Source organism: Martes martes, assembly GCF_963455335.1.
Source record: "Martes martes genome assembly, chromosome: 2".
NCBI classification, from domain to species: domain Eukaryota; kingdom Metazoa; phylum Chordata; class Mammalia; order Carnivora; family Mustelidae; genus Martes; species Martes martes.
The window spans coordinates 50,066,892-50,077,812 of record NC_137889.1 but is presented as its reverse complement, the minus strand read 5'-3'; the positions used below and the strand labels follow the sequence as shown (position 1 = coordinate 50,077,812).

The window sequence follows — 10,921 nt, the reverse complement described above, 5'->3', positions numbered from 1 at the left end:
TGGGGTAACCCGTGACAAGTCTCCTGGTCCCTTCCTCCATGAGACACCCCCTACCCCCTTATGACTCCAACCTGCTTCCTGGAACTTCCATTCCCCTTTCTGACCCCATCGTGCCCTTTTCCTCTCACTGCCATAGTATAGAGTATGTTTAACTACATACTATTCTGTCATTTAGATGTTTTTTTGTCATGTGTGCTGCCAAACTATACCTTGCATCATCTACCCTGATGTAAAATCACTTGTTGCATTGCATGACTTCACTGTGGACTCACAGTCCCCTCACAGTGTCACGGTGCTAGCGTCCTGGGCCAGGTCCTCACTAAGCCGGCTCAGCTCTTGCAGTGAAGGCCTGAGCCAGGCTCTGCTATTTTCCTGCAAGTAAGACCGCACAACCAAAACCTTGGTTGGCGTTCAGAAGTGCTCATGGCCCCTCAGCCACATTGGATGGCATGGGGGCACACCCTGAAGACACTTGCTAGTCCAATATTTCCCTGGGAAATTTCTGTGGAGCAGCCATTGTGTCCAATGAGGGAACTCAATAGGATCAGGGAGGATGGGAGTCAGAACTCCTGAGGTAGAATCCATCTTGGAGACTGCCCAGAACTTTCTACGAGTTCATTCCATAGTCCTGAATGAATCAATTAATTTAAAAACATTTCCTTATTTTAGAAATGATGAGCCTGAAGTTCAGATGAAATGACTCTCCTAGGTCATATTGGAAATCAGTGAAAGAGTCAGACTGAGACGTGAGATGATCCCAGCATGATCCTCCAGAGTAGCTTTACCTAGAGCCACAATCACCCATTTATCTTTCCTGGACTCCCAGATTCTCATGGGACTCTTCATGGGCATACTCTGGGGACATAGGTCATGTCAGTGTCACAGAAACCTATGACACTGGTTATAAAGAGACTCTGTGATATCAATGGAGTCCCAAGCCATAGGCCATCTCAGGGTTTGTCTGCAAAGATATGGATGGTGGTAAACCCACATGCTGACAGAAGGTAGAGGACGATGGAAGAAGTTATGGAAAGAGGGGATGCTCATGTCACATCTGGCCCCAGATGACATGGTGGGGTCCAGCAGGACAAGTCCCCCAAGTACCCCCCAGTTCCTTCAAACAACTCACCCCTAAGGTTTGAAGCTGAGCTTCATACATGGGTCATGAGCACTCTGGCTAGCTCAGGGAAGCATGACACAGGACAGAAGAAAGACACAGCCTTGATAGATATATATTCATGGAGCAATAGATTTCTCCAAATATATTCTGAAATGGTAAAAAAATTCACTGATAAAACATGGATTTTTTTTATTAAAAAGAAACCCATACTTGTTCAATCCATAAATATTTATGGAGTATCTACTTAGTGCAAATGTATAGCCCTAGTCCCACCTGGGAGCTTGCAAAGAGTGTGGGATATAATCAATGGATCAACGATAGGAAGGAATGCAGGCTAAGGACTAAGAGAGCATCCTATTCAGAGAGGCCCATTAAGGAAGCCCACTGAGAAGATACTTTTCAGCCAACACCAGAAAGACAGGGCCAGTGAATCTGTCTGTGAGACGAGTGACAGAGCAACTCTATTTTTAATTATTTTCACCATAAAACATAAATGTCAAGAAATATAGTTTCAAGTATTGCTTTGAAACATTTGTTTCTTCTCCGTAATTTGACTTATAGACTAACCTTTACTCACTGTAAAATACTCTAAGAAAATATCTTATTCAAGCATGGACAACTCGTATTAAAAGGCCAGTAAATTAACCCTAGCAAACTCCTAAACCTACCCTTACCCCAACTCCTAACCCTAACCCCTGAGCCTAACCCATGACCCTAAAACCTGACCCTAACTGACCCCAACCTGATCCTAGGTAGGGCTTGGAGGAGTGTGTCCCCAGAGACCTTGCACCAAACCACAGGGACAGGGACACCCAATCGATTCCAGAAGACTCCGCCTGGCACCCAGAAGGAAACCATGCTGTTTAGAACTTTGGAAAAAATTCAGAGCAAGAGAAATCTGCATGCACACCTGAGGCCACCCTCCACATTCAGTGGCCTGCTGGACACAGATCTGGAGCCTAATACTCACTCTGACCCGCGCCCTCAACTCATCACTCCAAGAGTCTTGCCACACAGTTGGCTGATTGAACCAGCCATCATGCTAGGCCCTAACCCCAACCTTAGGTTGACTTTTTAAAGGACCTCCCCAGAGGTCTGGCTCCAAATCCCCAGGGAACAGGGATACCTGAGTGAAGAGGAGGGCTCTTCCTACAACACAGTCAGAAATCATGCCTTTTCCAACTCCATGGAGGATTTAGAGCAGGAGAAATCGGAATGAAATCCTGAACCAATCTCTGCTTATTTATAACTTCATACCATACTGAATGCCAAGCCTGAGCCTGATACTCTCCTCAACTCTAGCCCTCAATTCAAATGTCTCTGAAGGTCTCCACAGCTAAGCAGATCACACCCTCCATGTTCCTGGGACTACACCTTACCCAGCATAAGACACAGGTGTAAACATGAACATACGTTTCTACCAAGAGCACTTACAAGCAACCAAGAGACACACGAAAAAGTGCTCCACATCAATAGTCATCAGCAAAATACAAATCAAAGATACCACCTTACAACAGCTGGCATGGCTAAAATGATCAAGGCAGGGAACAACAAGTGTTGGAGAGGATGTGGTGAAAGGGGAACACTCTTACACTGCTGGTGGGAATGCAAGCTCACACAGCCACTCTGCCAAATGTTATCAAGTTTCTTCAAGAACTTAAAAATAGAGCTAGCTACCCTATGACCCAGCAATTGCACTACTTGGTATTTACTGCAAAGATATAGATTGAGTGAAAAATAGTGGCACCTGCCCCCCAATGTTCATTGCAGCAATATCCACACTAGCCCAACTATGGAAAGAGCCCAGATGTCCACAGATGAATGGATAAAGAAGATGTGGTTCATATCTACAATGGAATATCATTCAGCCATCAGAGAGGATCAAGACTTACCACCACATCCACGTGGCTGGAACTGGAGGGTATTATGCTGAGGAGAATAAGCCTATCAGAGAAAGACAATTGGCACATGGGTTCACCCATATGTGAAATGGAAGAAACACCACAGAGGATCAGAGGGGAAGGGAGGGAAACTTGAATGGGAAGTCATCAGAGAGAAAAAACACGAGAGACTCTTCATTACAGAAAGAAAATGAGGGTTGCTAGAGGGGAGGTGGATGGGGATGAGGTAACTGGGTGATGGGCATTAAAGAGGGCACATGATGCAATGAGCACAAGGTGTTATACACACCTGATCTATTATTAAGCACTACATCTGAAACTAATGATGTACTCTAAGTTGGCTCATTGAATTAAAGTTAAACAAAAAGAACTCAAGCAGACACTCATAAAAATTTGTATAAAACCACCAAAGAAACTTAACAGCCAATGTAATGTTAAGAACGAAAAAGCTGGAGCAGACACAAATCCAGATTTAAAGTTATACTACAAAGCTGTAGTCATCCTAACAGTATGGTACTGGCACAAAAATACACACAGCAACCAAGGGAACAGGATAGAAGCTCAGATATAAACCCACAATTATGTGACCAATTAATCTTCCACAAAGCAGGCAAGAATATCAAAAGGGAAAAGGGCAGTCTCCACAACAAACAGTGTTGGAAAAACTGGACAGCTACACACAAAAGAATGAAATTAGACTGCTTCCTTACACCATACAGAAAAATAAACTCAAAACAGTTTCAAAATCTCAATGGAAGACCTGAAGACCTGAAACCATAAAAACCCTGCAAGAAGACACAGACAGTAATTTCTTGACATGGACCAAAGCAACACTTTTCTACACTGTCTCCTGAGGCAAAGGAAATAAAAGCAAAAATAAACTACTGGAAATCTATCAAAAAGTTTCCACATAGCAGAAGAACTATGAAGAAGTAATAATCACGAGACAAACTACTGAAAGGGAGAAGATATTTGCAAATATCCTATACAATAAAGGGATAGTGTCTAAAAAATATAGAATAGATACAATTCAACACCCAAAAAACAAAGAGTCCAGTTAAAAAATAGTCAGTAGACATGAAAAGACATTTCTCCAAAGAAGAAATACAGATGCCCAAATATCTCATGAAAAGATGTTCACCATCACCCAACTTCAGGAAAAGGCAAATCAAAAGTATAATGAGATATTACCACATACTGTCAAAAGGGCTCCCATCAACAGGACAAGGAACAACAGGTGTTGGGAGGATGTAGAAAAAGGGGAACCCTCGTTCACTGTTGGTGGAACCTGCAACCTGGTGCAGCCACTCTGGAAAACAGAATGGAGGTTCTTCAAGATGTTAAAAATAGAGCTACCCTAGGGTCCAGCAATCACACTACTGGTATTTACCCAAAGAATACAAAAACAATAACTCAAAAGGACACATGCATCCCTATGTTTCTTGCAGCATTATTTACAAGATCACAATATGTAAGAACCCTAAGTTTCTGTTAATAAAGTGGTAAATGAGGTGATAGATGTACACACACATACACACACACAGAGAATGGACTATTACTCAGCCATAAAAGAATGAAATCTTGCCATTTGCAGCCACATGGATGGATCTAGAGAGGATTATCCTAAGTGAAATCAGTCACTCAGAGAAAGACAATACCATACGATGTCACTCTTATGTAGAATTGAAGAAACAAGCATACATAAATAAGGGAGAAAAAAGAGACAAACCAAAATACAGATTCTTAACAATAGAGAACAAACTGAAGGTTACCAAAGGGGAGATGGATGGAGGGATGAGTGAAACAGATGAAGGGGACTACAAGTACACTTTTCTTGATGAACAAGTAGTATCTGGAATGACTGAATCACGCTACTGTAAACCTGAAACTAACATAATACTGTATGTTAACTCAACTGGAATTAAAATAAACAATAAAAAAGATTTTTCTTTCAGTAATCTATTTGAAAAAGCTTTGGTACACAACATTCATATGCCCTACTTAGGAGTATTTCCTCAACAATATTTATTCACTCTATACCTCAAATTCAAATTTCACTGAATCCTTATACTTTAACTGTTAATCCTAGCCCACGGGAGCCATGGTCCCTTTCTGACCAGAATCAGCACCTATACATTCCAGAGAGTGTAAGTAGAGATAGGTGCCACTTCATAATCCAGAAAGCTATTATTGTTTCTGTTTTAGTATGAGATGCTCAGAGAGTGTGGGACAGATTTCAGAGCAGGCATGTTCTCTATCCTGGATCACTAATTCAGCGGTCTTTACCTGAATCCATTTGGTTAATAGGTTCCCTGTGGATGAGCTTACTTCCAAGCACATCCATGGAAAGGCAAAAGGTGGGTGGGCTCAGTGCAGGATAGGAAGAGTATCAAGTACAGACAAGGGTATGATCCCTCCCATGATCTAGAACTGCCATGGGTGTGGGTATGGGAGACAGAAGCAACAGGAAACCACTAAGCTCACCAGCTGAATGCAGGAGGCACAGATCAAGGGATCTCAAGATGCGGTGCATGGAGGCTGCTCTGAGCTACCTCTGGGAAGGAGTGGGGGAAGGAACGAGAAAGAGAAACTGCTTGTACCTGGCCCATGCCAGCTGCCCACTGCTCCTGGCACTTGTGAGTCTACACAACTGACATTGGGCTCCTGATGGGCCGGGTTGGGTCCCTCAACACTCAGTGGGATAGCTGGATCCAGGGCTCAGGGACATGCTGAGGGAGGTGGTAGGGAAGGTTGCCCCTATGAGGTCATCCCCTCCTTGAGCAGACAGCCCTGCAGGACTGCTGAAAACCCACTGAGAGGTTCAAAAGACATGCCATGGAGGAACTAAGGCATGGAGAAACAGAAAACAATGTTGGATTTTAAGGTCAGAACTGTCAGCTCAGGAAGTGGGGACAGCTTCCCTGAGGAGGCTGAGGGGAGGGCAGGCCAGGCTGAAAAGGAAGACATGGATCTCCTGATTGGGGACCTGCAACCCCCTTCCAAGGCAGGGTATCATCCTCACCTCACAGGGGATCCATGGAAGTGTTCCATCAGGGGACTGACAGAGCTGCCTCTTGAGAAGGCTACCCTGGCATTGGGTTGCACAAGGCAGGACGATGAAGGCCAGATGGAAGGAGGGCAATACCCCAGTGGGCCATGGGGAACAGCAGAGGCTCATTACCATGAGGATGATGAAAAGTAGGAGGCAGCAGCATGAGTGCCTGCTTGAAAGTGCCATGGGCACCCTGCCCACAAGTAGATTGACTGGGTGCTTTCTGAGCCAGGCATGGTTGACCTTGGTGGGCTCCAGACTAATCTTGACCACAACCCTAGGAAGTGTGCACCACCACTGCCCTCTTCTCCCATGCTGCTGTTAGGAACCATAGTCACAGATCCCCGGTAAGTTTGTGTGGAAATGAAGGAGTGGCTCCCCCCTGAGCACACTGCAACTCTGGTGGCAATCCAGTGCAACCCTGGTGCCTGACCAGAAATTACTGTCTACCTGTTTCCACACAACTCAAAAGACAGGAGGGCCTCCCTAATTCCACAGGATATGATGAGACAGATCCACATGCCCCACTACCCCTCTGCCAACAACAACCAGTGGGTCACTCAGGACCTTGGCTATTATCACAAAGCACACCATGCCCCGTTTCTGTCACTTCTAAAAGAAAGTTGGGTTCTGATCTCCCAGTTTACCATATATCCTGGTTGCTGACCTGGGACCATGCCATTAACCCACATGGCACCTTTTTGTTAGAGAAGGCCACCCTACACCTCCTACAAAATGTTTCTAAGGAAGTACAAGTCCATCAGGGCTACAGTGTGAACAGTGGTACACAGCCTACATGTTCAGTAATTTTAATAAGGGTTGCCCCCGGCTCCAGACTCACCAAATGTTCCTCTGTCTCCACGTAACATGTGGTCTTCCCTCAGAAAAAAAGCCCAGGAAACCAACCATTAAACTGATGCTCCCTTCACCCTCTGTTTCAAATCTTGTCCAACCACAATGGTATGAAAGTAGAAATCAGTCACCAGAAGAAAATGGACAGTCAGAATTATGTGGAGACTTAACAGAATGCCACTAAACAACCAATGGTCAAAGAAGAAATCAAAAGAAATTTTAAAAGTACCTTGAGACTAATGAAAAAGAGGACCTATGAAAACTTAGGGGATGCAGCAAAAGTAGTTCTAAGGGAGAATTTTATAGAAATTTGGGTGTTCATCAATCCACCTGAAGGCTCTCCAATAACCAACCTAATTTTACATGGGAAAGAAGTGGGAAGAAAAAAAGAAAAAAGCAAAGCCCCATAACAGTAGAAATAAGGAAATAACAAAAAAGGATGTGGAAATAAATCCAATGGAGACTAAAAAGACAAAAGATCAGTGAAAATACAAGCTGCCTTTTTTGGAAAGATAAATAAAATTGGCAAACTTTTAGCTAGACTCACAAAGAAAGAGAGAGGACTCAAATACATTGGGAAAGAAAGATAATGGATTCCTGCCTCACATCAAGATACTAGAGGAGGTGGGTTTTGATGACTTGCAACAAAGTGTTGTGACTAACACAAAAATTAATAAATATTCTGTACTTTGTTTTACAAAAAAAAAAAAGATACTAGAGGAAAACACAGGCAACAACCTCTTGGACCTTGGACACTACAACTTCTTACAAGACATGTCTCTAAAGGCTAGGGAAACAAAAGCAAAAATGAGCCATCGGGATGGCTTTAAGAAAAAAAACTTCTGCACAGCAAAGGAAACAATCAACAAAACTAAAAGGCAACATACAGAATGGGAGAAGATATTTGCAAGTGGCACTATGGATAAAGGTCTGGTATCCAAGATCTACAAAGAACTGCTCAAACTCAAAACCCGAGAAACAAAGAACCCACTCAAGAAATGGGCAGAAGACAGAAAGAGACACTTCTCCAAAGAAGACATCCAAATGGCCAGTAGACCATGAAAAAATGCTCCAGATCACATGTCATCAGGGAATTCAAAACCACAATGAGATACCACCTTCCAGCAGTTAGAATGGCTAAAATTAACAAGACAGGAAACAACAAGTGTTGGTGAGGATGTGGAGAAAGGGGAACCCTCTCACACTGTTGGTGGGAAGGAAAGCTGGTGCAATCATTCTGGAAAACAGCATGGAGGTTCCTCACAAAGTAAAAATAGAGCTACCCTATGACCCAGCCATTGCACTCCTGGGTATTTACCCCAAAGATACAGATGTAGTGAAAATAAGGGACACATGCACCCCAATGTTCATAGCAGCACTGTCTACAAGAGCCGAACTGTGGAAGGAGCTGAGATGTCCTTCGACAGATGAATGTATAGAGAAGATGTGATACATACATACCACAGAATAGTACTCAGCCATCAGGAGGGATGAATACCCACCATTTGCATCAGCATGGATGGAACTGGAGGGGATTATGCTAAATGAAATAAGCCAAGCAAAGAATGACAATAATCATATGGTTTCACTCATATGTGGAACACAAGGTATAGTGTGGAGGACCACAGGGGAAGGGAAGGAAAACTGAATGAGAAGAAATCAGAGAGGGAGACAAACCGTGGAAGACTCTAAATCATAGGAAACAAAATAGAGGAGGGTACATTCGGGGAGGGGTAACTAGCTGATAGGTATTAAGGAGGGGACATGTGATGATCAGCCCTGGGTGTTATATGCAACTAATGAATCATTGACCATTACCTCAAAAACTATACCTTGGCTAATTGAATTTAAATTTAAAAATATGAAAAAAAAGAAAGATGAGCTATTACAATGAATACCACAAAAATACAAAGGATCGTAAGAGACTACTATGAGCAAGGAGAGGCTAACATCTTGGACAACCTAGAAGAAATGGATAAGTTCCTAACAACAACCTAGAAAGACTGAACTCTATATATACATGTGTGTGTATGTACATACACACACATGTATATTAGATGTATATATATATATATATATATACACACACACACATTTTACACACACACACAAAATGGAATATTACTCAGCCACCAAAAAAAAAGAAATCTTGCCATTTGCAACAATGTGGATGGAACTAGAGGGTATTATGCTAAGCAAAATAAGTCAATCAGAGAAAGACAACTATCATATGATCTCACTGGTACGTGGAATTTAAGAGACAAAACAGAGAATCATAGGAGAAGAGAGTAAAAAATAAAACAAGATGAAACCAGAGAGGGAGAGGAGGCTTAAGAGACTCTTAGTCATAGGAAACAAAGTGAGGGTTGCTGGAGGGGAAGGAGGTGGAAGGATGGGATAACTGACTGAAAGACATTAAGGAGGGCATGTGATATAATGAGCACTGGCTATTATATAAGATTGATGAACCACTGACCTCTACCTCTGAAACCAATAATACATTATATGTTGATTAATTGATTTAAATTTTAAAAAAGGAAAATTCTTCTTTAATCAATACTTTCCAAACCCTTTGACCCATAGCAACAATTAACTCCAGAGATGCACCTATCTCTCTCCATCATACTCTGCTGATAGGAATAATACGCAATCTTTTTTCCTTACCCCCATTAGTGAACCTGTGGATGTGTGCAGTGGCTATGTTGGGGATGAACAAGCACACAGCTAAGACCCCGATCCCAGCCAGAATCTCAAACCAAACTGCACCTTGGTTACCAAAGCTAAACCTTTCCTTTGTGGCCCCTTTAAAGAGACCCAGCATCATTCATAGATTTTCTTATGTGAATAGCCTTGCATACCTGGGATAAATCCCACTTGCTTGTGGTATGTAACCCTTTTTATGCATTGTTGGATATGATTTGACAATTTTCTTTTGAGGATTCTTCTCAACAAATGTGTGTACGTTCATAAGAGATATTGATTTGCAATTTTCTTATGAAGCTTTGTCTGTTTTCAGATTTTGGTATTTGGTATTTGGTTTTAGGGTATGCTGGGCTTATGGAATGAGTTAGAAAGAATTCTCTCTGCTTTTGTCTTCTGGATGAGAGTCTAGAAAATTGATATGATCTAAATGTTTCATATAGTTTATCACTGAACACTTCTTGGCCTGGTGCTTTCTCTTTTGGAGGGCTATTAATTTTAGATTCAATTTCTTTCATAGACATAGCTTTATCTCTTCTTGTGTGAGGTTTGGTAGATTGTGTCTTTCAAGAAATGTATCCATGGGCACCTGGGTGGCTCAGTAGCTAGAGCATCTGCCTTCAACTCAGGTCATGATCCCAGCCCTGGGATCGAGTCCCACATCAGGCTCCTTGCTCAGGGAGCCTGCTTCTCCTTCTCCTTCCACCTGCTTGTGCGGGCACATTCTGTCAAGTAAATAAATAAAATCTTAAAAAAAAGAGAGAGAGAAAGAAATGTATCCATTTCATCTAGGTTATCAAATGTGGGCAGAAAGTTGTTCATAGGATGCCTTTATTGTTCTTTTAATATCCATTAGATCTGTATTAATGTTCTCTCTTTCATTTCTGATATTAGTAATTTGTACCCTTTCTTTTTTTTCTTAATTATCCTGTCTAAAGGCTTATCAGTTTTATTGGTTTTTTCAAAAACCAGCTATTTGTTTCATTGAGTTTATCCATTAATTTCCTGGTTTTAATTTCATATTTTTATTACTTATTCTATTTGGTGTAGTTAGGATTTAATTTGCTCTTCTTGCTCTAATTTCCTAGGGTAGAACCTTAGATTATTTTTAATCTTTCTTCTTTTCTAATATGTACATTCAATACTTCAAAATTCCTATAAGCGCTACTTTCACTGTATCCCACAGATTTTGAGAAATTGTTTTTTCATTTTCATTTAAGTCAAGTATTTTAAGATTTCTCTTGAGTTTTCCTCTTTGACCCTTGTGTCACTTAGAAACATGTTGTTTAGGGATGC

The 10,921-nt window shown here is 41.9% G+C and overlaps 1 pseudogene across 1 annotated transcript; it reads right to left on the bottom strand.

Moving 5' to 3' along the window:
* Nucleotides 1–9,474: 9,474 nt before the first annotated feature.
* Nucleotides 9,475–9,746, bottom strand: LOC308338253 (NADH dehydrogenase [ubiquinone] 1 alpha subcomplex subunit 1-like; annotated as a pseudogene). Its single transcript has one exon. The product of its transcript is annotated as an NADH dehydrogenase [ubiquinone] 1 alpha subcomplex subunit 1-like (transcript).
* Between the last annotated feature and the right edge of the window lie 1,175 nt (nucleotides 9,747–10,921).